The sequence below is a fragment of the Anas acuta genome, chromosome 4 (genome assembly GCF_963932015.1).
Source record: "Anas acuta chromosome 4, bAnaAcu1.1, whole genome shotgun sequence".
NCBI classification, from domain to species: Eukaryota; Metazoa; Chordata; class Aves; order Anseriformes; family Anatidae; genus Anas; species Anas acuta.
In genome coordinates this window covers 20,339,619-20,365,215 of record NC_088982.1, presented here as the reverse complement: position 1 = coordinate 20,365,215, position 25,597 = coordinate 20,339,619, and positions in this window count along the sequence as shown.

The following is a 25,597-nucleotide window of genomic DNA, read 5'->3' as shown; positions in this document are numbered from 1 at the left end:
CCTCCTGAATTGAAGGGAAACAGATCTGGCTCCTTTTCAGGGCCTATAGGGCCTGGATCAAAAAGAATGTCCAGGCACCAGGTGGCGCAACAGCAAAGGCCTGCGATGGCAGTACCAGCAAGTGGGGGAATGGCATAGTAGGCAGATCGGTGGACGAGCCCACAACTCCCTCGCTATCTGGCAAAACACACATTTCTGATTGTGGTCCCACATGTCTCTTTAAGGCCTCAGATATTGTTTGCCAGGTGGTGAGCCATCCCGCCGCAACCTTGTTATTTTTAGTAGCAGAGTCCCACACCTTGACCTCAATTTGGTCCCATGTTTCAGGATCATAAACCATCTGATTAATAATAAAGGGAATAAGCTGGAAGGTTACCAGGACATTTTTTGTTTCTAAGGACATATTATTCCCCATAGCGCGCAACTGCTTACCTTCAGCCAGTGAGGGGCAGTTGTGCGTGCAGGTCCGTTTCTCTCAGCTTCGGCTTCCTTTCAGCTCAGGTGCACTTCTTTCCAGCAACTTTCACTACCATTTTTCTTCCAGCTCAAGTGTGCTTCTTTTCAGTGACTTTCAGTATGAACTTCTCTGAGCGGTTTGCTGAGTTCGTCTGAACCTATCTTCATGCGGCAATCAGTGTCCCTGTTCCTGTCCTAGTACCTGTTCTGTTAGCCTGTCCAAGTTTATTCATTGTTTTGTTTTTGTCCCTGTTATGTTAGCTTGTCCTTGCTCTTCAGGTAGTCCCTCTTTGTTTTCTTCAGGTCCTTGCTCCTTTTCTTCATGTCCCATCTGGGGTGCCATTTGTGGTGTAAAGACCACATGGACACCAGGGTTCTTTCAGGATCAGTAACTGCTACTACTAAATTATTGATGACATAACTTCAACTGTCTCTTATTGAGGACATAACTTCATTTCTCTCTTACTGAGGACATAACTTCATCCCGTTATTGAGGACAGGCTCCCTTCTTACACCATTCTCTCTACAGCAGTACTTTTCCACTGACTATTCATTGGCCAAACAACTTTGCCCGGCAACAGTAAACACCCAGCAACTTCCATAGCTGGAGAACAAGCAGTCATAGACAGCAAGGGGTGTCCTGAATCACCCTTCTTTGTTCCTTCTAAACTCTTTACATTCCTGATGGCCTCATCATTAAGAAGCCAATGATATCACCAACCATGGGGCTTGTCGACCCCCATGGCCACACCCCCACAGTTTTTCCTGAGGTCTTTGTCAAGGATGAATCTGTGATACTGTTCCCTAGCTTCCTTCCAGTAAATCTCATCTTCTGAGATGTACATTTTAAACTACAATTAAGACATTAAATATAGTGGTATATCTGTTGCAAAGCCAGTACATATTGCAAAGCAAAATGTTAGAACTTTATCACTCTGATGTGACAGATGCAAAGGGGGAAAAATCAGTCTGTTCTGAGCACAGGAAGAAGCTGGTACCAGTTCTGGAGTGTTGCCATGTTGAGTTCCACTGTGATGATTCCAATTTAGGAGACAGATAATTTCCCCCCCCCACTTCAGTATCTGTATTGATTACCTCATATTAAATTGGCAGCAAGTGAAATTTTATTTGTGGTTCTATAGTCTGGCTTTAGTGTGGTCATATCATTAAAATTGCTGAAAATCTCCAGGGTTCTTTCCAACATTGTATCATCACTGAAGACACTTATATTTTAGTTTCAAATATCATGGTATGACAGGCAACTGTAAGGATATCATACCTGCAGGTATTCTCCTATTATTTATCAAGGTTCACCATTTCAATACTCTTTTATCTTCACCCTATCCCATTTGTGCTTGATGTACTAGGAAGAATCCTATTGTTGCACTGCGTATAAATTCTGTATATTATTCCTGGAGGGATATTTTATGTAATAAATTTGTTATGGATAGCATTAAGATTTAAACAAAAAAGTATTCTTTTCTACTACTAAGTTAGGAATGGAGTAACAATCAAATATCTTTTGAGTCCTGACAATATTGAATTGACTTATATTTGAATTTTAATTAAAAGCAAACAAACAAAAATTTGTAGACATTAAAGGACTTAGTGAAATTTTCCTTGAGGCATAAAATCCATTTACTAGAGCATAAGCAGAATCATAAGTGCACATTTAAATTCTAAAAGAAAAATATTCTAACGTCTTGTGCACATCCATTTCAATCTCTTTAATACCATGAACAGCTGAGATAGCCATCCCAGCATCTCCAGCTACCCATTTATGAACATCCTTTGTACACAAAAATCCATTCTCACACAAAGTACACGTTTTAGTATTTCCAAAGGTACCAACCTATTCGTATTTCATGATAGCACAGTTGAGAAAATATTGCTGTTGTTGTTTTGTATCTTTATCAGACAAAGGCATAATAATCGTAAAAGAAAAGTTAGTTTTACCATGAATAAATTTATTTTACTGTCAGAAAATTGAAATTTTTTGGAATATGGAAACAGAGATTTGGAAAGTACTTTCACAAGTTTAGAATATTTCTAAGATTTTCTTTGATGATTCATGTAACAGCTTTGTTATTTTAGACTGCCCTCCAAGCTCATTAACACTGGTCATAAAAGTTTTGCATGTGAAGGTCTCATTCAATGTTCTAGAATGCAGCTAGGAAAGGCAGTAGAAATGACAAGGTCCTCAACCATGTCTGAGAGAGGCTCCAGAAGACATGGTTTACTATCGTCTTCCGCAGAGTGTCTCATTGTTATATCCTTTTAGGCAGATGGAGCTGATAATTTATCTTTCCCTGTCACTGTGTATATTGTATATTGTACAATATACAAAACTAACTTGCCTTCTGCAGTCATCCTCATACTCATCTTTTAAGATTGCTGGGCCAAAACAGCAGTACTATTTTGCTAACAAAGTGTAGTAAAATGTAATGCAAAGCTAAACTAATGCATGCTATTTTCTTTTGGATGAACTTGAAGTAGCTATAGTAATTTATGTAAGAGAATAAGCTGTTGAAATTATATGAATGTTGATATTATTACAGGAATATGAGAATGTGAAGAAGGAAGGAAAAAAAAAAAAAGAATATAGAATACAAGCACTGACACCGAGGCCAGTAAGACTTAAATGAGATCATTGATGCTGTAAAACAGTTGCAGTTTCTTTGTCATCTTGGAATACTTCCACCCTAATTTTATATTTTTATATATTATTTCATACTCCCCTGCTAAGTCATATTTTCATCTAAGTGAAATGTATTTGATTTTTATGAACTCTGCAGTGGAAAAATATATATTCTTTCTGGTGTTAGGAAGTCAGTCTTCTCTTCACTTTGGCTAATCTCAGCTCAGTCTTAATGATTTTCCCCTCATATGCAAAACCAAACCAAACCAAACCACACAAAAACTTAGAATAAACTTACTTGATTGTATTAAAAAACTCACCAACTTTTAAAAATTGCAAATATTATCTTTACCTTTAATATTTTATGTGATATAGATGTTAAGAAACAGATATAATATTCTGAATTATGAATAAATCTGTCGTATTCTTAATGTTGTTGATAAACGATACAGAACACAGATTTGGTAATGCATCAGTTTAATGTATTCTTATTATGGAAGTTCTTATTCACTAGCATTATTTTTGTAGTATGTCTTGTTCCTTCAATAGCTGTCATTTAAACATGAAAGGTTCCTGCAGTGCATTGCCCTAGGATAAGATTTTCTAGTTTTATAAATAAATTATATCCAGTCTACAGTGATGGAGTATTGAGCAAATGGAAGAAAATGTTTATGGTATACTGCCAGTTTGAAAAATAAATAAATAAATAAATAAATAAATAAAAAGTCTGCAAATGAAATCTACATTGGTGAAAGACAAATTAAAAATGCAATACAACTGTTCATAATTTAAAAATGAAAATATAGATTGAGAACTTTAGATATTAAAATGGTTTATTATTTTATCCAGTTAAATGTTTGTTTTTTTTTTTTGTTTTTGTTTTTTCAGTAGCCTTCCTTATCTTAACTGCATTTCACAGCATACCAGTAGTTGCAGAATACAGTCATTCAAAATTCACTTCAAAAAGATTAAGGTGTGTTAGACATTTTGTCTTGTCTGCTGTGGCATTCATGACATTAGACAATAACATTTTTTCCATGTCATTCATTTTTTGCATGTCATCCAAAGTGTCTAGATATAGGATTCTTATTTTTGGTGCATGTTCATTCAAGCTTCTTAGCAGGATGGGTCCTTTGTACCTCATAATTTCTCACATCAAAACACATTTGATATAAATATGGTACAAATACTGAGAGCCACTTGATGATATAAAATAAAGTAATAGCAAATAATCTTCCTATATGGAAAAAAAAATTGCCATAAGGAAAAAGCTTAATGGAATATTTCACAAGATTATTTCCTTTTTTTTTTTTTTTTTTTTTTTTTTTTTTTTTTTTTTCAGTTATTAGGTTTTGCTCATAATCCAGGGGAATTCCAAGAATCATACAGAAGAATTTATATTAGTTATCAGTACTATTTGCAAGGCTGTTACATTTTCAAATGTGCACCTTCAACCACTGAAAAAATTGAAATAATTTTGTAAACAGATACACTTGGGGATGGACAAAGTAGAAATGATGGATTGAAATTATCCTGTTGGTACACATCTCAAAAATTTCATAAGAACTATGCTAAACGCTTCCAGAATTATCTATTGATGTTGTAACAACTTAGAGGAAACATGCATTCCTGAAAACAATCAATATTAACTGTCAAAAACAGATAAACATAAAAAATTATGATATTGCTAATTCTTTATATTCAAGTCTGTTATTCTAAGGTTTCTGGTTTTGTTTTGGCTTTTCCAGTTACCTTGAATACATCTGTTAAATTAATGAATGCACTTCCATTATTGCTATTTCGGCTTTGCTCTTGTTCTCATTACCCAGAAAATACTGAATTCATGCTAATTATATTCATATTTTCCCTGATACTTTAACAAATGCAAAAGCAGCGAAACATAAATATCATGTTGTTTACGCACTACTACAATGTATTAAACAAACCCACTTACAGTACTCTCAAAAGCCAGTGATTTTACTATTTGTGACAATTATTTTGTTAGTCATTGACCACTAATTTAATCTTAGTATTTCATTGTAAGACTGTAGACCAGAGACAATTGAGGAGCAATTTATGTATCTAAGTTATTTTTGGAGTTATTGAGCTGTCCAGTGCTGCAAAGAATAGTTATTTAATCATCTATGAAGCAATTTCCAGTGCTTATTCCCAGATCCTGTTTTAATGACAAGCTTTGAAGTTTGTTTATGTAACCTGGAACTGCTAGGAGAGAATATTTTTCCTCACAAACTATGTGCACTTACAAACTAATAATTCAACAAAGACATATAACGAGGAAGTCAGTAGAGGGGACTTTGTATGTCATAAAAAATTCGATCACCATTTAGGAAAGCTTAGGTTTAAAAGAATTTCTATTTTCTTTTGATTTTTTTTTTCCATTTCCAGAAAATATATTTTTTTCACAAACATTAACACATCTTGGAATGTCTAGTAATAACTAATACCAATTGAATGTAAAAATATATATATTTAGTTAACAAAATGAATTTGTGAATCTGTCTAAAAATGACAGGGAGTTAATAATATTGTTTAGGGGATATATGGTTGTTTTTAAAGTCCTTGGAAGACAATTTATATAAAGAAAAATAAAGAGGGAAAAGTTTCAGTCTCAAATAATGTTTTCAGGTAACATAAAATAATGCCTGATATATATTCCCACAAGCTCTGTTTTTTTTGTTTGTTTTTAGAAAAATAAATAATAATAATAATAATAATAATAATAATAATAATAATAATAATAATAAAGCAAGCAATAAGAACATACAGGAGAAAACCTGTGAAATTATACTATTTGTTCAATTATAGGATTAACGGCCAGTTTACTTAAGCTTTGAATATAAGTCACTGAAAGTATTACCCTAGCTGTATATAACAGCTTGAGGCATGGTTTGTAAAGACATGCCTGTGACAAATGGAAAAATGAAAGCTGAAAAGTTAGTGTCTGAACTGCCATTTCTTTAGTTGAGAAGAAATTCTCTGTTCCCTAGATTGCTTATAGAGTGATAAAGAATAAAACTAAATTTGCACACAGAAATTTCAGAAATGCCTATACACTCTTGTGCCTGGATGTAGGATTTTATATTGACATTCTTCTATGTGGATGAACATGTTTAATATTCAAACAGCAGTGTTGTTTTACCTTTTATTCCACCATGCCAATGTGACAACTAAGCAATATCATTCACTGCCTAAGGGTAAACCAAGATGTGGCTGAAATATGATATGATATACATTTATTTTAACAGACTGTTTTTCACAAATACATTGACATGAGAATTTATGTAAGAACAAGTTACCAAAAATCTTGAACTATGGTCTTAGCCTGCCTTTTTCAGTTGTGTGTAGCACTTAACATACAGGTGCTGCCTTGGACATGCCAATGTCAGGTGTTAAGGCATCAGTCAGGAGAGACTGTGATGGTATACATGCGGCATAGTATATGCAGAAATTTCTAAACCATTTGTAGCATACTTCTTTTGGTTATGCTATGCTTTTCATCAGACTATAGATTTGCTTTATATATATATATATATATAAATATATATAAAATATATATATTATGTAATATATATTACATATAATAAATATATATATTTTCCCCATGGGCTGGTATGGGAGACATGGTGGTGGGGGTCTACTACAGGTCTCCAGATCAGGAGGAGGAAGTCGATGAGGCCTTCTACGAGCAGCTGCTAGTAGCCTCACGATCACAAGCACTGGTCCTCATGGCGGACTTCAATTACCCAGACATCTGCTGGGTAAGCAACTCGGCCAGGCATGAACAGTCCAAACGGTTCCTACAATGCATTGTGGACAATTTTCTGATGCAGGTGGTGGAGGAGCAGATGAGGCATGGGGTGCTCCTGGACCTCGTTCTTACCAACAGGGATGGCCTTGGCCTTGTGAGGGATGTGAAGGTTGGGGGCAGCTTGGGATGCAGCGACCATGAGATGGTGGAGTTCCAGATGGAACTAGGCAATAGAAGTGAGGCTAAAAGCAGGATTGCTACCCTGGACTTCTGAAGAGCCAACTTCAACCTCTTCCGGGATCTGCTTGGGAGTATCTCATGGGATAGGTTGCTAGAAGGCAAGGGTGCTTGTGAGAGCTGGGCTACATTTAAGCATCACTTCCCTGCTCAAGATTGGTGCATCGTGAGGAATAGGAAATCGGGGAAGGGGGGCAGGAAATCCACGTGGATGAGCAAGGAGCTCATCAATAAGATCAAAAGGAAGAGGATGGTCTATGAAATGTGGAAAAAGGGACTGTCCTCTTGGGAGGAGTATAGATGTGTTGTCAGGGCCTGCAGGGACATGACGAGGAAGGCTAAAGCCCACCTAGAGATGAGGCTTGCAAAAGAGATAAAGGATAATAAGAAGGGTTTTTTCAGGTTTGTAAACAGCAAGAGGAAGACTAGGGATAATGTGGGTCCCATGCTGAATGAGGGGGTGTCCTGGTCATCGGAGACGCTGAGAAGGCAGAGATACTGAATGCTTTCTTTGCTTCAGTCTTTGCTTCAAGGTCACTCCCCCGGGACTCCTCGCCCCTGGCAATAGGACAAAGGGTCTGGGAAATGGAGGGCTCCCCCCTGGTGGATGTGGGAGTGGTTCGGGAACGTCTCAGTGGGCTCAACGCACACAAATCCATGGGTCCAGATGGGATGCATATGGGTGTGCTAAGGGAGCTGGCAGATGTGATCACCGAACCGCTCTCTATTTGAAAGGTCCTGGAGAATGGGTGAGGTCCCTGAAGACTGGAGGACAGCCAGTGTCACTCTGGTCTTCAAGAAGGGCAGGAAGGAGGATTCGGGAAACCACAGGCCAGTCAGTCTCACCTCTTTCCCTGGAAAGGTATTGGAGCAGCTGTTCTGGATGCCATCTCCAAGCAATTGGAAGAGAAGAAGGTTATGAGGAGTAGTCAGTATGGATTCACCAAGGGGAAGTCGTGCTCGACCAACCTCGTTGCCTTCTATGATGGCATCACCAGCTGGGTAGATGGGGGGAGAGCGGTGGATGTCATCTACCTTGACTTTAGCAAGTCTTTCAATACTGTCTCCCATGATCTCCTACTAGAAAAGCTGAGAAACTGTGGGATAGATGCGTGGACGGCAAGGTGGGTTGAGAACTGGCTGACTGGCCGAGCTCAGAGGGTGATGATCGGAGGAGCAGAGTCTGGCTGGAGGCCTGTGACTAGTGGTGTTCCCCAGGGGTTGGTGCTGGGTCTGGTCTTGTTCAACATCTTCATCAACGACCTTGATGAGGGAATAGTGTCTGCCCTCAGCAAGTACACTAATGACACAAAGCTAGGAGGAGTGGCTGACATGCCAGAAGGCTGTGCTGCCATTCAGCAAGACCTGGACAGGCTGGAAAGATGGGTAGGAAGAAACCAAATGTGATTTAATAAGAGCAAATCTAGAGTCCTGCACCTGGGAAGGAACAACCCAAAGTATCAGTACAGACTGGGGGACGACCTGTTGGAGAGGAGCTCTGAGGAGAAGGACCTGGGGGTCCTGGTGGACGACAGGTTCACCATGAGCCAGCACTGTACCCTTGTGGCCAAGAGGGCTAATGGGATCCTGGTGTGCATTAAAAGGAGAGTGGCCAGCATGCCAAGGGAGGTGATCCTCCCCCTCTACTCTGCCCTGGTCAGGCCTCACCTGGAGTACTGTGTCCAGTTCTGGGCTCCCCGGTACAAAAAAGACAGGGATCTCCTGGAAAGAGTCCAGCGGAGGGCCACAAAGATGATACGGGGCCTGGAGCATCTTCCCTATGAAGAAAAGATGAGAGACCTGGGTCTGTTCAGCCTGGAGAAGAGAAGACTGAGAGGGGATCTCCTCAATGTATATAAATATCTGAGGTGTGGGGGACAGAAGGATGTAGCCAACCTCTTCTCAGTGGTTTGTGGGGATAGGACAAGGAGCACTGGCTGCAAGTTAGAGCACAGAAAGTTCTGCACTGGCATGCAAAAGAACTTCTTCACAGTGAGGGTGACGGAGCATTGGAACAGGCTGCCCAGGGAGGTTGTGGAGTCTCCTTCTCTGGAGATATTCAAGGCCTGTCTGGACGCATACATGGGCAGCCTGCTCTGAGGAACCTGCTTTGGCAGGGGGGTTGGACCCGATGATCTTTCGAGGTCTCTCTTCCCTCCTCCCCCCTGTAGTGGGTTTACAAGTTTTTGGTAGCAGTGGGCCATAGGGGTGGTTCCTGTGAGAAGGATCTAGAAGCTGCCCCATGTTTGGTAAGGGCCCCACTGCTGACAAGAGCTGAGCCAATAAGCGATGTTGTTTTGCACCTCTGTGAGAGCATATTTAAGACAGGGAAAAAAACACTGCGCCACACAGCAGCTGGGAGAGTGAGAGGAGTGAGGAACAGCCTTGCAGGTGCCAAGGTCAGTGAAGAAGGAGGGGGAGAGGTGCTCCAGGCGCCGGAGCAGAAGTCCCCTGCGGCCTGTGGTGAGGACCATGGTGAAGCAGGATGTCCCCCTGCAGCCCATGGAGTACCACGGTGGAGCAGGGTTCCACGCTGCAGCCCGTGGAGGAGACCATGGTGGAGCAGGTGGCCCTGCACTGACTGAGGCTGCCGCCTGTGGAAGACCCCTGCCAGAGCTGATTCTGGGCCTGTAGCCCGTGGAGAGGAGCCCACACAGGAGCAGGTGACCTGGCAGGAGCTGCTGCCCGTGGGGGAGCCAGGTTGGAGCAGTTTTCTCCTGAGGGATGGACCCTGTGGTACGGACCCATATCTGGAGCAGCTGTGGAAGAGCTGCTGCCTGTGGGAAGCCCACGCCGGATCAGTTCATCAAGGACTGCATCCTGTGGGAGGGACCCCACAGCACAGGGGACGAGAGTGACCAAGAAGGAGCAGCAGAGAAGAAGTGCTGTAGACTAACCCCCATTCCCCTGCGCCGCTTGGGGGGAGGAGGTGGAAGACGGTGGATGGGGCGGGGGGGGGGGGGGGGGGGGGGAAGAAGGTGCTTTTGATTTCTTTCCTTTGTTTCTTACTTCTCTAGCTTGTTAGTAATAAGCAATAAATCTTACTCTCTCCCTATGCAGAGTCTGTTTAGCCTGTTACAATAATTACTGCGTGATCTTCTTGTCCTTATCTCAACCTTTGAGCCCTTTCCATCGTATTTTCTCCCCGTTCCTCTTTGAGGAGGGGGAGTGAGAGAGCGGCTGTGGTGGAGCTCGGCTACCCACTCTAGTGGAACGACGACAACCCCCCCAAAAAAAATGTCAACTCCAGGCAAAGACAAAACTCTATGGCAGAAAGACAGGGAACTCTAAGTTAAAATTTGAAAAGATACAGCAAAAATAATTTTTTAGGTCCATAGCTGTTACGCAACTTTAACTGTAGTGATCACTGTTATGTTTACAAATTTGAGTTTTTGAATAGTAAATGTAAAAAATTATGAAATAGGATTTTCAAAAAATATTCCATATAGTACATACACAATGCATTCCAGACCTTTAAAAAATACTTTCTCATGTAAAGTATTTCTACTTTTTTATAATACTTGAATGTAGGAGTCTTTTTAGAGCTGACAAAAGCAGTCAGAAGAGAAGAGAGAGCAAAAGTAGGTGGAGGGTTGCCAATAGGGAAAGAAAAAAATAATAATTAATTTTCATAAGATGTCTTATAAAGACAGAGATGGCCAGAGAGAAAATGATAATGATGGCACAAAGGTATCCATTACAAAGAGATATTCATACTTTTTTGTATTTCCTGTGTTTTCCTTATACGTTTTTCTTTGCTACCCCTCATTCAGTGTCCATGTCTATTGCTATATTCTCTGCAGCTGTGTCACATTCATATTTTTCCATTACTTTATCCTTCTGTTTCTTCTTACTTTTATTTCCCCTGAACTCATAAACTACTTCATCATTTCAGGCTAAGGTTTCCACATATACCATTTTCACTCTCAAGATTACCTCAGGATCTACTACAAATCTACTCCATGCTTGTCCTATTAAACTATGTTGGTTCATGTCCAACATAATAATTATTTTCCATTTGCTTTCTGAAATTCTAAATAATGAATACTGGAAACAGTAAAATCAAATATCTTTGAACTCTGCTTTTTAACTTGGATTTCTTATTTCTGTTTTTTCTTAGGTAAATGATGTCTTTTTGGTGAAAACAGAATGCTTAGTATATGTAATAAACCGGAAATTGAACATTTACCTCATATAAAGGATATAATAGGGGGTCCTGATGGATGTCCTAGTGGACATCGAATTGTACATCACCCCTTGTACCAAAAAGCTAACTGTATCCTAACACGCCAGCAGGTTGAAAGAGGTGATGCTTATCCTCTCATGAGTACTGGTGAGGCCACACCTGAAGTGTTATGTCCAATTTTGGGTTCCCTGATACAAAAGAGACATGGATCTCCTGGACAGAATTCAACAAAGGGACATGAAAATGGTGAAGGGACAGGAACATCTCTCCTATGAGGAAAAGTTGAGAGAGTTGGGACTGTTTAGAGAAGAAAAGGCCTGGGGAGTTGAGCTGGGGGGGAGAGTGTCTCATTCATTTATAAATAAATGAAGGGAGGATGTAAAGATCCAGGCATTTTTTTCAGTGGTGCCCAATCACAGAACAAGAGGCAATGGGCACAAACTGAAACACAGGAGGTTCCATCATGAAACACTTTTTCACTGTGAGGAAGCGAAAGCAAGCACTAATGAGCAAGCACTGTCTTCATCTTTGGAGACATTCAAAAACTACCTAGACATGGCCCTTCGCAACTTGTTCTAGGTGACCCTGCTTGAGCATGATGGGTGGACAAGATGACCTCCAGGAGTGCCTCAATCACTCTGTAAATCTGAGATATAGCAGAGGATGAGGAAAACAAACAAACAAACAAACAAAATGATTTTAGAACATATACAGAGTAGTGCATAGTTACAAATATGGATTATCCTGTTTTTCCTTTGTGCACATAAAATCTAGTTGTGATAATTTAAAAACATTATGCTGGAAATTGAGTTGCAATTTCAGGATAAGAGAAGACTGAATTAAGGCCAGTGATGCAAGGAGAACAGTATGTTGCATGGAGGAATTTGCTTAGAAGCACAGCTTGTTTTATGTTCAGCATTGAAAGCTCAAAGATCTGTTGTTCCTCCTGATTATTTTTTGAGGATGTAGTCTGTTTCAGGGTCTGTTTTTTGTATCGATTGTGTGTATTAATAAGATGGGCTTTTGCCGTATGAGAATTGTTTTTCTTCCATAGGTCACAGCCTCCATATTCACCAGAAACTGGAGGCCACAGGAATCTGATTTTATTTTTTTTTTTTTCCTGGAGTGGCATTTTTCCTCAAAAATAGCCAGCTACCAGTTATGCAAGTGGAACTGAGCTACTTGAAGTATTGGACCTTTTAAGGAGTCACTTGCCAAGGAATTCTTGAAAAGAGTTCACATTTTGGAAAAAAAAAATGTTGTTTTCATGGATCATTTTGATACAAATGAAATACCTGGTGGAGATCTAGTCATAGAACTTTCAAAATGTTTTAATTCCTACAGGAATTAAGTGCCTATTATGTGTGTTTCTTTGCTTTTTAATAGCTGGGGTGGAACCCAAGAAGTGAGTTTGGATCCATGAAGACCAAGTAACCAACTTCAGAAGACAAAGTAGACTAAAAATAAATATTTTGTATTAGTTTGGACTATGGAAAATGATTGACAAATAATATTTAGTATTCCTGTAATAACTGTAAAATTCATGTCACTTGCACAAATGCAACCTAAGGAAAAAGATCTTACTGTGAATTTTAAGTTGCTGTAAAAACACAGTAAAATGTAATGATAAAAATAATAATTGCACAACCTATTAAGGATATTTTTTCCATACCTCAGATAGTAAATGCAAGAGTCTCACTGCAGCATCAGGGATGAACAACAGCATGAACAGGAACATGAACATCAGCAAGTTTATTTTTAACTGCTACAAAGCTATGCTATTACAAATGAGACACATAGATGGACTTAAATTGTTAAATGGTAGATCGCTCTAGTTTTCAGTCTAGTTTTGTAATCTAATTAGGCTATTAAACTTTATAATTAGAATATTTTTTACTATTGTGTTTTTATTTAGTCATTTGAATCTTCTTTTATGACATTTTATGACCTTTTTTTCACTTTAAGGTTGAAAAAGTTTTGTCCACTTTACCTGGGATATACCGGGACAGGGACTATTATTGTTTTTGTTTGTTTGTTTGTTTTGTTTTGTTTTGTTTTGTTTTTTTCCTTTGCAATTGTTGCTTGTAACTTATCAAGCATTCCGTGTCTACTGAAAGGTCATCAAAGATTTTTTTCTTTGTTTAGTATTATTGCATCTCCTCTAGCATTCTCCACATCTAATTCCTGTTTGTTCTGTAGGATATGACTAACATCCCTACCCTGGACAGCATCTAGAATAACGTTTTGACCTGTAATATGAATTCATAGGTATTATTAAGAGACTTCAACATGAATACTTATAAAAATAATATATAATATCTCATTGATAATTCCCGGTGGAAACAGACTTGATAAAACATATTTGTCATATTTGTGATATTAAGTCATTGTTATCTTATCCAGAAAGCTCTGCAAAATTGGTGTTGGAGAGGAAAGTAAAAGTAAAATTTGACATATGAATTCTACACATTTGATTCAGATGTAGAATTTCTCTTTGAATGTAGTTGCTGACTGTGGTGCTGACTTCTCTGAATTTTTAACTACACATTGAGATGAGCAATGCTGTTTAACACACTGTTAAGTACATTCTCAACTGTAGCTCAAACAGTTCTGTGAGGATAAATAGTACCTGGAAGACATCCAAATTTAGAGCACTGGCTGATAATTTTCTTACTTAGAATTGAAGGTAGGTGAATTATAAAAGGGAAAAATATTTGCAAACATATTTTTGAATTTTATAATGAATTTTACTCTCTATGCACACTCTATTACTTGCCATATGTGAAAAATACCAGTAGAACAGAAAGCAGTTTCTCTGGGCTCATTTATTCCTGGAATAAGAGTTTCAAGTTCAGTAACTTGTACATGCGAGACAAAGATATACATGTATATATATATATATATATATATATATTTTTTTTTTTTTTCTTTGTTTGGAGAACATCAGAAAGTTTTAATGGGAGAAAGCTAACTAAACAAATAAATTTCAACTTTCACTTAAATACTCTGAACACAACTTCTGTGGTTGAATTTTTCCAACTCGATTTTCCAACTAAGTTTCTGAACTCTGTTGCTCATTATCTATATAAAATATAGTACAACCTGGTTGTGGTTTTACCTGCAGCCTCCAGTTGGTATGTTAATAAAACAGATTTATGATGTCAGTCAATTTTAAAGCACTAATAGCTGTTGAATATTCAAAAAACAGTTTCCATGTTTTTGTTTGCTCCACACTTGTAAGTGCCCATCTGGAATACTGAATCCAGCTCTGGGGCTGCCAGCACAAGAAAGGTTAACGCACCAGTTAAAGTGGGTCCAGAGGAGGGCCACAAGGATGATCAGAGGGTTGGAGCACATATCATATGAAGCCAGTTTGAGAGGCTGTGCAGCCCGGAGAAGAGAAGGCTCGAAGGAGTCTTTACAGTGGCTTTTCAGTACTTAAATGGGGGCCTACAAGAAGGAGAGGAACTCCAGCGGGAAGTATAGTAATAGTAAACATTATATTGGATGTAGCGCTCCATCCCTGTAAGGTTAGGTTAGCTGTTGATTTGGGCAACCTGATCTAGGTGGAGGCATCCCTGCCAATGGCAGAGGGTTTGAAATTAGATGATATTTTTAAAGCTAGTAGTCCGCCTGTCCATCTGCCTTCCTTCTTTCCTTCCTTCCTTCCTTCCTTGAAAAGGAATTTTATTTTTATCCATATTTTAGCTAAAATAGTGAAAATATCCCTTGTAAGTAGTTCACACAGCTTCATATAATAAATTAATGATCACATTTCATCTGGTAATCTCTTTCTAAAATGTATTTATTCTGTGCTTAACTGTGTTATTCAGACAATTAATACTCTGATATTTGACAAAGATTGGCACTTTGTACATTTATTTCCTTAACACTATCTTTGTTCCTACTTGAATTTTCTAAAGCTGTTTATTTACATTTGTATTTTGAAAGAGTCAGTTATGTGATATATTAGTTAGCAAAGTGTCTGCAGATTATAAATTTTAGAATTTTAATAACCTGGTCTTTTGCCAGTCCTTTTTATGTAGTGAAGAATAATGAGAGGGAAACATGAAAATCTTTGAAAGAAGTGGTAAATTCATACTTTTATCAGTTCTTATGAATGGCTAATTTATGATATATCCTTGTGCATGTTTTAAGTGTAAGGATTAGATAGACAAGTAATTTTTGGACAGGTAATAAAGGTGTGGATACAGAGCAGCAAGTGAATCTACCTTGAAACTAGCTTCCCCATTCCACTTAGTGTTCTTCATGCTTCATTGGCATTTAAGAAAAACAGATTGTCAAAATACTGTATGTGCTGCTGTAACTCTGATTTGGAGTACGCTGAATTTTTGCAATGGTGAATACATTGCTCTCAAGAAATGTTATATTCATCAGAGATTCTTCCTTTGTTTTTTTCATGGAAGAATTGAATTTCTCTAACAGACAAAGAATTTTTTGAAATATTAGAAATGAGAGGGGAAAAGAGAAGCAGAAAGCAGACCATCAGTCAATGTGGTAACATTTGCATAATTCCATTGATTTTATTTGGGAAACTCTTAGTCTTTGCCACTAAGCATCCCAGTTGCTCATCTAAGCCCTTTTTTGATCATATATGAACAAATTATTTACGTAGCCTTAGAGCTCAGCCTCAGGGGAAGGAACCTCTACAGACTTAAAAAAAATAAAAAATCACAAATATTTATATATTACTATTTTAAAATATGTATTTGGGGTATAAAATGTGCTCATATTTTTTTTTCTCTTTTCCTTTGCATTATCTGGTAAATACTATCTAAATTTGGGTGATAAATACCATTTGTGTAAAAGCCATAACTTGAAGCTTGACAGGAAAAAAAACTCCTATAACTTGTGGCCAACTTTTTATTGTGCTGGTAATTTTACAGTAGTCTCAAGAGTATTACAGTAGTCTTGAAGAGTATTAAATGTAATTTCTTGCTTCTCCGAACACTGATGACTGACCTCAGTGATGTAAGTTTATTATTTTCTTTCTTTACTTTGTTAGAGAAGTCAAATGTTTTTCATTGATTTTCCAAAAAAATATCTTATGAAACGAAAATATATCTTATGAAATGAAGAAATAGCTAACTGATCTTAGTATGTAATGTAGCCTAAGTATTAGATGAGGAAGGTGACAAATATTTCTGGGGTAGGAGAAAAAGAAAGAAAATTGAGGTTTTCCAGAACTTAAGCTGGGTAAGAATTTAAAAACAATTACAATATATAGTTTACAAAAGGTAGAGTAGTTTACAAAAGGTGTTCTAACTTTTATGGTTGTCTCAGAAGGAGACAGAAATAGAGGTTCAAAGTTACATTTTTCTAAGACCAGGTAAAATAAATGTGTTATCTAAAAATAACTGCCCAGTAAGTTTAAGAGGCTCTTGTATGCTCAAAAGCTTTTTTTTTTTTCATTTTCCTTTCTTCTTTTTTGTCACAGTTTAATAAAAGACACAATTTATCTCAAGCCTTGTTTACTTTAAATAAATATTTAATTTGAAAACTACTGTCCTAACCATGTTTCATTGTACCTAAAATAGAAAACATTTTTTCCTCAGTGGTTATTGCTAGTGAAGTTTTTACACTTGCTATTGTGGAGGAGATAAAAATAGCATAAAAATGTTATTTTCCAATCTAAGAAATATCAGAAAAAGATATATAAGAAAAATCCTTATTTCATAAGGATTAAAAAAAAAAAAATAAAAAACAAACAAACAAAAAAAACATAAAACAAAAACAAACAAACAAACAAACAAAACAGGTTTTAGTCTCTCCACTATAGCTTGGGAAGGAATTGTCTTTCTCTGTTTTGGAGTTGGTTTAACTTTTAGTTCAAAAACATTGCTTTGCTAAGTCTTTCACAAAAAAAAAATCTATTTTAGATTTCATCTAGGATCAACAGAAATTAGTGGAGAGGATGAATGAGGAAAAAATGAACAGACAAAATAGGTGGAAAAAAAAAAAAAACAACGATGCAGAATACCTTTATTGAACAAATGCAGTGCGTTTGTATGAGAAAGCAAAAGGGAGAGAGAAAAGAGAGGGGACAGAAATAGAAAAGAAGAAGATTAAAGTAAACTAGCTCTTTTTGCAATTCTTCAGAGCTTCAGGGGAAAGATCTCTAGTGACAAGGTGATGAGCATTGATATGTCATTACAAAAAAACTCTAGAACAGTAACTACATTTTTGTCTGATGTTCATTTCTGCCTATGAAGGATTACAAATGATCACTGGTGTAAGGAAAAAGAGCAAGTAAGAACTTTAATCTCTTCTATCCCTGTATCTTTTGAGTAGATTTCTACCAGAAATTTGACTGCCAAGTGTCAAATTTCACATAGTATTTTTGAATTGCAACTCAAGAGGAGTCAGCAAAAGGCATTCTTTATACTATTTTCATACTTTATATTTCATGGAAAGCAGAACACACTCTGTCATAACTACATTCATAAAGAGAGGTCATATTTCTGAAGTGAATGCCCTTTTACCTTGAAAGATGCAAATGTTGATTTCATCCCTAGATCTTGCACTCAGTGTCCCGGTATGAGAAAAAAAAAAAAAAAAAAAAAAAAAAAACACCAGGAAGTTCTTATGTAAAGCCAAGAAATTGATAGTATAATTGAAAATTTAAAAGACTAATCAAAAATGTATTAGTACAGATTTAATTATTACAGAAAAAGAAAGAAAAATAAGAAATTAAGAATATCACTATTACAGAAAAAATATCAATATTGATACTGTTAAGATTGTTTTACACACATTTCCAGTTTATACTTCTTTTGTCACTGTTCTACTGCCCATTAAGATCTTAAAGTTATCTGCCTGGTGAGGTGGGATAGGTTAAGTCATCTATACTCTGTGTATGCCATAAAGGGAGTTTGATACTGACAGTTTCTTCTTCCTCTTTCTAGAAAATGATCTATTGTCATTTCTGTATTCTTTCTAAAATGTTTTTACATCTTGCTCTCTTTTGGTTTGCAAGTTCATGTTACATCCAAACTCACCATATATAGAACATTTTGTGTATGTCAAATTCCTTTTCCTTCTTCTCTGTGGTACTACTGGTCCAGCTCCAGGTCTGCATTTATTTCACTCACCATGGACAAGTTGTGTATAGTTATGGGGTTTCTGATGCCAAACCTTCACAGGTTTGGCACTTCACTCAAACCTTATCTGAGGCCTATGCTTCCCTATGTCACTTTCTGTTACAGAACCAGGCATATATGTCTCTACACTGTGTCGTTATAATCATTATAAACATCTTGCTTTGCACAGAATAGCTGCTAGTTACTACTGCCTATATAAAACCTAAGGCCTTGGAAATTTGCCAAAACACTTATAGTTGATGGTAATGTAGTTCTTATTTTTAGAGTGTATTCTTGTTTATTTTAAGTTTTACAAGAAGTTTTACAAGATTCTTCTTTATGTTTTCATAATAAAAGGTGAGTATGAATACCATTTTTTGTTGTTGCTGTTATTATTTTTTCAGTGAAAAATTCATTTTCTCGGTTTCAGAGCAAGGCAATGTAAATCTTCTTTCACACCTATCATTAGTATTGTTGATAAAACAGTATGCTGTAAACAGTATATTCAGGCTTTGCTGTATAGACTGCATTTAAATGAGGGAATACACTATGTTTGAAAGGTATTGCTTCAGTGATTTGTAAGTTTTGAGAAAATACAATATCAATGTATCTGATAAAAGAATTTCTGTTATCCTCTTTTTGTATGTACGTGTCAGGATTGCATATCAGGACACTTATTTTGTTAAGGTCTTTAAAATTATTCACAGGAATTTCAAAGTCGAGAGTTATGTTTAGAATTTTTTATTGTATTTAATGATACATGGTAATAATGTACTTCCATATGCACAAGGTTCAGAAAGTATGAATTTTGCAGAACACTAGTAATACTTTATGTTATTTAAACAGTCATAAGAAAGTATTTTCTTTAGGATATAATGTACCTATATTTGAAATTAGAATAACGGGATCATTGTTCACACAACAGTTATGAGATTATTAGAAATACGCATTTAAATATACTCTTGCAAATTCAATTTCCTACTAAAGATTTAGAGACCTAACTGCAAATCCAAGAAGTGTATGTAAACTTATATACTTCCAAAATAAATTCTGCAAAGAAGGGGAAGACGTGTTTTAACATATTCCTCCAATTGCAATAAAACCCACCATTTTCTTTTTTTCTCCTTCAGGCATACTTAAGACGTTATTACAACCAAAAAGTATATTTGAAGAAAGACCAAACTCATAAGGATCCCTTTTACTACCAAATAAGACACTATATTTACGGAATTGTTTTAATATGATTTGTTTTAATATGAATTGTTTCAATATGCTTTAATATGTTTTACTAGTCCAAATTTACTTGGGAAATGGAGATAGAAATCAGTTCTTTTTTGTTGCTGACATTTCAGGAGAAAACTGAGATATTCTCTGTCTGTGTTAAAATTGTACTATGATGCATAAAAATAAATAGTGATTTTTTGGAAATGGAGCACACAGGCAGTCCCATATAAGGTGATCTTTTTGACGTTGTATCTAGGTCATAGCCCTAGATTTTTTTTTATTCAGAAATATCTAAAACAAATACAGGAATGTTATTTGAAGAACTGTAAATGGAAAATTCCCAAGTACTGTGTCTCAATGCTTTTTTTTTTTTTTTTTTTAGGTTTGTCTAACTGTCTTTTTTCTCTCATTAGGTTAGTAAGTCTTGATTGTTTTTTATGCAAACATAGCTTCAGTAGTGGAAGAAAAATATCTGTTGGATTAGTTGAAAAAAAAGTGTGATAATAAAGGCACAGCAATAACTAGACTGGTAAGAAAAGTGTACTTCAAACACCAAACACCGCTAAGGACGGTGTTAGACTTGTCTTTTCGTCTTACTGCATATGTAATCTAATGACTGAAAAATCATCTTTTGGAAATTGAAACACCAACTTTATACAGAAATTATAAAAGATAAAAGCTATCACTCTCTATAAGAATTACTGCACTTTGGGTATTGCTGGAACAATTTCTCTCTCTTTCCAGGGCTTTTTGGAGGTTTTAGTACAGATTCTGCCTCAAAAAGAATCAAAAAAAAAAAAATCTGCCTGGAAGAATTCTTCTAGATTGCTAATACATATATATATGTAATATCCTACTAAAGATGTCCATAAGTTATTTAATGTACAGGCTGTTTAATACTCTCACGAAGAGCTCATTCTACTTGCACTCTCACCCAAAACTGATAGATGTACAATAACACATGTATAGTGTTTTGTTCATGTTAATACAGCAAGACTTTTTTATTTTCCCACATTGACACAGTTGTATGTTTCACAGTACTTTTTTACATGATAAGGACATTGTATGTTCTTAAGTTCTGTGTTCACTGCATACATGTACTTTCCCCTTCCTCCCTTCCTTGCCTGCTTAAATGACAGCCAAAATTGCAAATCAGGCTATTTAGAACTCATAAACAATTCTAGTTTCCCAATATCTTTCTCGGATTGTTAAGCTATAATAATTTTCTGGCTTTACTTTTTCATAATCAAAAGTGAAGTAAAGAAATTAATAAAATCTATTCAGAATGTGAGGTAAATTTGTAATGTAAAACATCTTAAAGGAACATGTTGCACACATCTTAAAAAATAGCTTATTACTATAAATAGAGTCTTACAATTATCAGAACATATACTCTATGCAGAAGTTCTGCATAAATATATGTAGTAAGGAAATATATAACATACCAACACAACTATAAAATTAGAATTAAAATTTCCAAAGTTTGAATAAATAAAAAGTAGCAGTGAATATGAGATAGTAGGTAAAAGCTTTATGCATAGAGCTTTATGCTTTATGCATATTCAAAACATGCAGAAGAGTCTGTGCTAGCATACCAGGTGTTCTTTCAGTGTCGGCCTCACATTAGTATCACATGCAAACTATTTCACACAGTCAGAATAAAATGTTTTAGGAAACCATTAATATATTTGGACCTTAAATTGATGTCCTTTATATGCAGATACACACATCATATATTTCTTACATAATGTATCCCAATAAGGAGGATGTTTAGCCATTACCAGTGAAAGGTCACAGACTTTGTATTAAAGAGACAGTGCATGGGCTCAAGATGGTTTGAGGTTGCCTTGGCCTGAAATGGTTTTAATTTGCCTAAACCATTGACTGTTGGCCAAGTGACCTCTTATCTGTTTTAGCTGAAACTTCGTGAATGTCAGCTATGGTAAAGCTATGACTCATCAAGACTGAGTACCAAGCAATATTGTTGCAGCCTGGGCTATTGTGTAATTTCCAAATTATAGCTGGGAACTTAAAAAACAGGAGATAAACTATGATAAGAGAAGATATAAAAATAGTCCAAAATGGACCCCACTCCTGAAAAGGAAGGGGTAGAAAGCCCCACCATGAACCTCATGCTTCTCTGTAAATCTGGCTAGTGACTTGTAAAGAGTTTCCTTCCCCATTCATAGTAAGACAGGCACCACTGAGCTCAGGACCACATTGGTGAGTCAGCATAACACTAGGAAAACAGGAGTAGATACTAGAAAATTTTCTGGCTTTAAAGGTATTATTTATTATCCTATGTATTAATTTGGGTACTGAGTGGTAGAATTACCCTAGATGGACAGGAGTTAATTGTAAGTTACTCTGTTTAGAATGTTAAGGTCTTAACTAAGCTGTCAATTGTATGTATATACAATGTGTTTGCATACAATAGTATTTTGTCTATATATATGCATGTTATGGATATGCATATATATATACCTCTTTACAGATCACCTGTCTTTACTTATTTACTGAAATATATTGGTTTGCCTTTAAATATTATATTAAGAACTTAAGCTCTTCCCTATTATACTGCCTCTACCACACCCCTCACTCATCATGTTTAAAGTTTTGTCCATTTTCACACGTTTCTGTTGCAGTTGATCATAAATCTGTTTGCTACCAGCATATATTCTTATCCCCTAAGATTGTTAACTCATAGTCACTACATTCTAAACTAACAGATTTTCCTTCTCTCCCATAAGTCTATTTGCTTCATTATTCCATATGTTTGTGTGTTTTTGTTTGTTTGTTTGTTTGTTTGTTTTCATCAGTTATGAGGTAGAAATTCCATGTTTTACATGGACATTCTGCTAAATATTTCCCAGGGAGAAAAAGGAAGAAAGCAGTCCATTTTACTTCATAGTTGTGGAGAGCAAGAATGGAAGATAATAATGAAACAGATTTTATATTACTTGAGATTAAGATATGGAACATAGCAGAAAAATCTCCAGAACTATTTTAGACCCTTCCAGCCTTATCAGTAGCAACAGACCACACTTCCTCTTGTTTATCCAAAAAAAGTGGGTGTTTAGTAATGTTTTACAAAGAGTAAGAGGAAAATAAGTATATGAGTTGTCAAGCCAGTTGGGAAAAATAAAATAAAATAAAATAAAATAAAATAAAATAAAATAAAATAAAATAAAATAAAATAAAATAAAATAAAATAAAATAAAATAAAATAAAATAAACACAACACATTAGTGGTAGCCCGTGATGGTGCAATGGGTTAACTGGAATTATCTGGTAATTTGGAGTGAAGTGATACCACATGTTCTTGATAATTCCAGTAAATATTTTTTGAGACATGAGGGATCAGCAGCTGTACATTGCAATATAAAGAAAGTTTGTAAATAATATTTGGAGGAAGCATAAGAAAATACAAAAAATAAGAATAAGCATAAGAAAATAAAAAAAGGAGGAAGCATAAGAAAATACAAAATTCATGCAAGATAATGTATATCCTCTCCCCCACGCTGTGTTTTGGGGGCAATGTTTATCAGAACATCCTTTAATCATTTTCATTCAGTGACTTTCTACCATCACTGAAAGAGAGTCCTTTCTGCAGAAGTTATTACTATAAAGAGCAAGGATACTATAGGATACTATATACAAGGATGGAAGAGAAGAGACAGAGATTTGTATTGCAATATGCCATCCTCATGTGCTGTCATTTCAGTTTCTTCCTTGTTTCAGAAAGTAGGCCTATTAGATTCTAAAAATGGTAAGATTACCCTTTAAAAAATCAGTCATTATGTGGTATCAAGGCTTGGAAGTGAGTCTTGTAAGAGAGTACATTTCAATTTAAATGAGGTCCTGTATTGTGATACTTATAAGAAAACCTACAGACAAATCCAGTTTTAATGAGCCCTTACTATATGAGGAAAGCAGATATATTTTTGAAATGAACCATTAAATGGTGCATCTAACCAATGAGAGGAAGCAAAGAAAAGACAGATTCATTGTCTAAAATAAGCTCTGCAATACATGAACGCGTAAGAAAAAAAAAAAAGTTCATTTTGTTAATCTCTTTACTATGTTTTCTTCCAAAGGTTCACATGTTTACTAGAGATGCATGACACGCTGAGGATGCTAAATAGTAATAAAGATTGTATAATCATCTTTTATGCTCACTGTTATTTATTTGTTTAAGAATAAAAGCCAGAAGACCTAATTAAGCATTTGTCCTTACCAGAGCTATGAGCTATTGTATCATGATAAGTAGCAGGCAAAAAGAAAAGTGAGAGGAAGACAAGGTAAAAGTGAAGTATTTCTGACTGGAATGTAATTGTACAGAGAATATAAATTTAATTCAATAAAAGGAATTTAAAATTTTGAAATTTATTTTGTCTGACTTATAGCAATATTTTAAATGACTACCACCTTCCCTCTCCAGAGACATCTTCAATTCTTTTTACTTGTTTCACTTTAATCTTGTAAAAACTAGCTATAGAGTGAATATATAGACGGTTATTTCAAAGCAAGGTAATTTAGCTTTTAATTTCAAAACCACAAACATTAGATGCTTTTTACTGTCATTAGGGCTGTTTTCTCCTATGACTAAAGTGCTGGCAAAATCAACGCAGTTTCATGAAGCACTAACAATTTAATTTTCCACAGGAAAATGGGTCTGACAGCATTTTCCTAACTACTTCTGTGAGCAGTATTTTCTAGAAGCATTCTTTTGAAAGGTTTGCAGAAATAATTTGACACATCACCTTACCAATGTAACCATAACTAGTCCCCCGCTTTAAAAAAAGCTCACCTTCCAATAGATGAATGAAAATGAAAATGGTAATTATTTAAGTTTTCTCACAGGAGGGTACAAAATTACCAACAGTCAGCAGTGAAAAACAAAAACAAAAACAATATATATAATATACAATATATATATATATATACATATATATATATACAAATGATTTGCAAAGATAAAATGAAACTCCAATAATAAGGTCAGATATAACCCAGAGTTAAATTAAAGAGGAACACAACTCCCTAGGCTTGTATTAAAAACAGAAAGGGCTGTCTCATAATACCTAGTAGCAGTAATATACAGTAATAGTTTAAGTGTGAAATGTTCTAATTACAGACAGATCAGTTCCTGACCTTGGTCAGGGTATTGGGTCAGGGAATGAGGCAAACAAATAGAAGTGAGGTTAGATTAAAGGATAAAGAAAGGTACTTAAAATATAATATTTGAAGTAAGTCTACTTTTAGCAAGTAGTGGTAATAACTTGCCTAGACTGGAATTTTGTGTCTCTCTTGTAACCAAATTGAATTACTAAAGTATTGTCTAACTCCTCATTCTGACATTCAGAAGAAATAAAATAATTTTCTCAGTGCATAGGAGTGAATTTTGGAACTTGCTAACAAAATAGGCTGTTGCGACTAGGATATCAATGGGTTCAAAAAAATTAAACAAATTTGTCAACATGTCCACTGATTATTGTCCACTTCTTAGTTGCCCGCCGTCTTTTCCAAAGATTGTAAACCCTCTTTTTTCTCTGTCCTGGTTTCAGTTAGCACAGAATTAATTTTCTTCCTAGTAGCTGGTGGAATGCTGTGTTTTGGCTTAGGATGAGAAGAGTGCTGATAACACCCCGATGCTTTAATTGTTGCAGAGCAGTGCTTATACTAAGCCAAGGACATCTCAGCCTTTTGCTCTGTCCTGCCAACGGGCAGGCTGGGGGTGCAGTAAGAGCTGGGAGGGGACAGACCCAGGACAGGTGACCCAAACTAGCCAAAGGGGTATTCCATACCATCTGACGTCATGCTAAACAATATATAGGGGTGGCTAGCTGGGGGGAAGGGGCCGGACTGCTCGGGGTTAGGCTGGGCATCGGTCAGCGAGTGGTGAGCAATTGCATTGTGCATCACTTGTTTGTACATACTATTATTACTTTCCTATTATCACCATTGTATTATTATTGTTATTATTT